We start from the raw sequence: 4,984 nt of genomic DNA, 5'->3' as shown, positions 1-4,984 counted from the left end.
ACATAGTGCCTACTACAGCACAATAAAGGGTGTTTCAGTTAAATCCCCGGGCTAAATAATTCCCGAACGGGTTCACCAATCAAAGGAAGTTCTCTTTTAGAAGTATCTCTCCGACACCACCTACAAATTGCGCACTGTGCGAATGAGTGAGAGGCAGTCATTATTTAAATATGTCATAATTTAAATCGAATGAGTTTGCTGAAAAACATAACATCTAAAGTAGGGCGCCGTTGGCATTAAAATGGGTACTACCAGTTTTGGGACCTACGGCAGACACTTTTTAGAGAAAAATCTGCCACCGAAGCGGTCATTAGTTGCAGTAATTATTTGCTTTTGGTTTACATATTTTTGTCGTGGCCGGTCGTGATGAAGCGCAAAAGGACACACTTCCAGTAGTCCCTTATCCACCAATGAATTACGTGTTCTTGAGCTTACTTCGCAACGGGGAGTGCGGAAGTTGCTCACATAAATCCTCTTTTAAACACTGTCATTCGCAGACCTTGCACACAGAAGTTTTGATTTTGCAATTTGTGATGTTGCTATTGTGGATTTTGAAACGTGGGAGTTTGCACGTTAGGACATTGTGGCTTACCCATGATAGCACGTGTTCGAACTGTGCTTTCTAATGAAGGTCAGAAGTTAGCAATGCATCAAAATACTTGAACACGGCTGAAGATTAAAACTGAATGTTACTGATGAAACAGCTCTCAGTCAGCGCTCGCCGCTATGACGCTGAGATATATACATGCGCCTATACATATGCTTAGGTTCAGTTTCATGTCCCACTGTTCGCACATGATATTAGTTTGTTATAAGCATGCTGGAGCGTATCCTTCTCTATAGTCTTCTCTGTCGAGGAGGCTATAGAGCACCCTATAGATAGGATGATAACCCTAACCGATAGGCAATAACGAATTAAGGCCGATAACCCTAATATATTCTCTATAGAAGAGGCTATGACTGTAAATTAGTCATGTCAGAACTGTCCTCAATTCTCCGGGAAATAGCACAATCATAAGCAAAGAAACGTGCAGTTGAGGAAACAGATCGAGGTCATTAATCTGGACTAAGAAGAGCAGCACATTGGTATGTCATTTGAGTCGTGAACGTAGTTCGTGCTGCGACCGATCGGGAAAAAAGTATTCCAACCAAGTCGGCATATGTTGGCCATTGCTGCGATTACATAGGTTTAACTAGAGTCACTAAATAAGCTACGCGTCAGAGTATCGACACTGACGCAAGAGGGCGAGTTGGAGCAGCCATGTTGTTTCCGTTTGGCCTCCAGCGCCATGCACGGAGCGCTTTTCGAAATGTGGCCCTCATCCACAGCCGAACTTCAGCTTCATCTGTTTCTGCTATCGAGGTAGAGGTGGGGCTGGAGGTCAAACGGAAACTACATGGAGGCTCCAACTCTCCTTTTTGCCTCAGTGTCGATACCCTTAGGCGCAGCTTATTTAGTGACTCTAGGTTTAACAGCAGAAGCGAACGAGGTACAGCCTTAATCTGGTTCCCTCTAACGTTACTTTGAAACGCATCTAACTTGTGAAATACAAGTCATTTGTGCTCGATGTAAAGGTTACAGCCCATTGAAAGGATAGATGTGGACGTTTGCTGCCCTCTTACAGGTTACATTGCGAAAGAAACAGTGGCGTTACGCCTATGGCCGGCGTTTTTTGGAGAAGTTACCAGCGTTACTTATAAAAGCGAAGTGGTCCGCAGTTTCGCGAAAGTTTCGTACTTATGTTTGCGAAGAAAATCTACTAATTTCCTCAGTGCAAGCACTTATATTTTCCATCCGATTTATAGCTCTAAGTTATTTCATGGTTGAGTGAGGTAAATGCGTATCAGGTCAATAAAGTAACTGTGTGAACTCAAACGGTAATAGGAGTGGACATATAATGCAGCGATTATAAAATTTTAAACCGCATACATATAGTGGTCCGCGCGAGGGCTTCATTCAGGGATACCACTTGCTAATTATTGCGTCATGTACCTAACGTATGGAGAAGCTAACGTCGGCAGGTGGCGGTTGAACGGCAAGTGGCAGTTTGCAACAGCGTGTATCAGACAAAAAAGCGGAGGAGAGTTTCGCTTGCTGTGTGATACCTCGCCGCTTCGACACCCGTTGCATTGGAAACAACGGAATTCGAAGTCACATAGTAAGTAACCTTCCGTATTTGCATATTAGTTTCCTGCGTAGTTCGCTCTCATGTTAGTGCAATGTTGCGTGGGTGAAGCTCGCAGGTGGATATATGATGTGACGGACGCACACAGACATATTCGAGATTTGACACGGGGACGCTGCACGGACGCCGGCATTGACTGTGATGCATTTATTGGGAAATGGACGAAAATGAACATGCACTGGAAGTAGCATGCTGTTGTTATCACCATGCACGAGCCAAGCATGTAGCACTGACTGAAACAGGTTAGTAACACGAGGAACGCGTATGAGCAGTTAGCTTTATGTATGCGTTGAGCCGGTGATTACGTTACATTAAGAAACTTCTGCATGCGTTCGCTTTTAGTGATCCCAAAGACGAATCATAATTGCGACTGCTTCTTCCTCCTCCTGAATTAGACGTTTGTTCTTTTCCCTGTCACTATTGTTTCAGACGATTCCTAACCAGTTATTCTAACGGTTGCTTACTTGTCCTTTTTTTTTCATCTATCATTGCACTGAAATATCGGCTATCATCACTTGGTTGACTCTCACTACATGACAGAATCCCGAAAGGGAGGATAAGCGAGCTGCGCGTTTCCACATCAGACTTGTGTAACTGTTAACATTTGGCGCTTCGCAGGTCATTGTGACCTTGAGACGTCATGACCAAAGCATTTATAATGTTACGGTTGCATTCGGTGCAGTAGCGCAGAAAGTGGATGGACTAAAAGCACCCGATATATTAAGGCCATGCAATTTGTGCAGAATATTGGAGTAAAAAAAGATTATTCTTCGCAGGTGACCTAGGCTATAGCGCAGCTCCACTGGTTCCAACTTTGATGGACACAGCCATGAGTTTCTTGACAGTATTGGTAAGGAAATAGTGTGGAATCCGATCAGAATTGGCTGATGGTAAGGAAATAGTGTATAGGTATAGGTAGGTGTATAGATATCTCGTGCCACAGAAGTACATACGAACAGTCCAACAGAAATACAGCAGCAGTCTAATCCCAGTCTATAACTGTGCAGAGGCTCAGAGAGAAAGCAGCAAACCAGGTCCTTCCCACATCTCTCCGCAAGCTCGGGATTCATCGTAAACCCAGGTAGCCAGACAGCCATGTACGAACCCATATTTGCCAACATTGTAGGTTGTCTACTAGGTATTTCCAGTGCTTTCGTGACCACTTTGTTCAGTGTGCAGGTTCAGTTTGCCTTCTTGTGATACTTGTGGGACAACATTTGAAGCTATCTAGAGATACATACATTATTTGAATTTTTGTATTTAGATAAGCAGACGAGTACAGGATGACAGCCAGCCAACAGAATGTATAGGTGAGGTACTTGAGGAGATGGAGATGGAGAGGACAGATCAAAGTTTGCAGAGTTATCTGAAAAAAAAATGGGCTATTTATGACGTAATCCAGGCCACCACATGTGCTCCAATGTGGTTGTCGATTGCGTTGTTACCAGCATAGAGGAGTTGTTTCAGGAAATGAATGTGCAGATTTTTGGTGCAGAATTGATCCCATTTGGTAAAATGTGGTCAGATTCGGAAGTTGCATTATGTGGAACCCGATTTCTTGTAACGTGCCTTAAGTGTAAAATGCGTTGGAGTTCTTTATCTCATTAGACTTTTATGTAGATGATTTTTTCCACGCGTAATGTGAGGATGAGTACGAATTACCTATTTTGCTATAGACAAAAGTAACTTCTCAACTTTGCCGCATTATGGCCATAGTTGTCGATGCGCCATAAAAAATCCTAATTATCATCATCATAACTTCTCAACTCAATCCCTTTATATGTACATTCAGTGCAAGGTGTTCTGCAGTTTAGTGATACTCATATTTCACATTCGCCTTTTTTTATTCATGAATCTTCGAGGATATTTTGCTCCACTGAAGGGGAGACTAGTCAACTCGATTGTGACTTTCAGCGCAAAGTGTATTGCATGTTGAACTTTTAATATTACTGCTATTTAATATGTTACAATTCATCCTTTGAAGAGTCTTTCAATGTGTCATATGAAGGTAATAAATAATTTCACACTCTATTTTCCGAGTATGGTGCGTACACTCTAAGAAGGAAAGGTAGAATATTCTACCCAGCGTTGCAGCCGGACGGTACTTTTACCATTTCGTGCCAATTCACACGCGACTTCACCCTCGTGGGCATAAGCGACGGAGTCCCTTTCCCTTGCTCCTCTCTCTCACGTTTGCTCTAAGAGAAAATGGTAGAATTTCCTACCCAAACTGGTAGAAGCTTCTACTCTGTAGTTTGTTTCTACTCTGCAGTTATACACAAAAGGTAAAGCTGGTTGCAATGTAGCTCTACCGAAATGGGTATAAGATAGTCTTTTTTTTTTCTTAGAGTATAGAATATTATGGTATATGGACACTTGATAATAAAGGAACTCCGTGTTTGCAAAAAAAGAAAAGCTTCATATTTTCGCTTAGCATTTCCTGCGTTTTATAGGGCAAGATGCCCTTGAGAACGTGTCACAACATTTTAGTTAACGAAATACTTTACATAGCGGCATGCAGTGAACGATATTTAGTTCCGTGAGGTTTTTGGAAACTCATGACATGCGTTTAATTCGTGGTTCCATTCGTTCAGTGGTTCCATTCTTACTCGTTTTTTTTTTGCAACTGAGCTCCACAATTTTTTTAGTATAGCGATTTTTTTATTTTTCTAAAAAGATGCCGGCATCGAGTTTACTTCGCTTCGTATACAGCAAGTCGGCATCCACAACGCATGGTTATGATTACCCAATAGTGTTAGCACACATTTCTCTGTGGTGTGCTTCTCTTATTACGAGTT

At 42.3% G+C, this 4,984-nt stretch overlaps 1 long non-coding RNA gene across 2 annotated transcripts; it reads left to right on the top strand.

Annotated features, from left to right (window-relative positions):
- Nucleotides 1-2,067: 2,067 nt before the first annotated feature.
- LOC135369287 (uncharacterized) lies at nt 2,068-4,658 on the top strand. 2 transcript variants are annotated; one of them, XR_010415050.1, is made up of 4 exons: nt 2,068-2,159; nt 2,238-2,428; nt 2,963-3,036; nt 3,194-4,658. It is a non-coding gene; the product is annotated as an uncharacterized LOC135369287 (long non-coding RNA). The 2 variants fall into 2 exon arrangements; XR_010415049.1 differs by having other exon boundaries at nt 2,963-4,658.
- Nucleotides 4,659-4,984: the final 326 nt, after the last annotated feature.

This window comes from Ornithodoros turicata, chromosome 9 (genome assembly GCF_037126465.1).
Source record: "Ornithodoros turicata isolate Travis chromosome 9, ASM3712646v1, whole genome shotgun sequence".
NCBI classification, from domain to species: Eukaryota; Metazoa; Arthropoda; class Arachnida; order Ixodida; family Argasidae; genus Ornithodoros; species Ornithodoros turicata.
The sequence above is the reverse complement of the archived record's forward strand: the minus strand, read 5'-3'. Positions and strand labels throughout refer to the sequence as shown.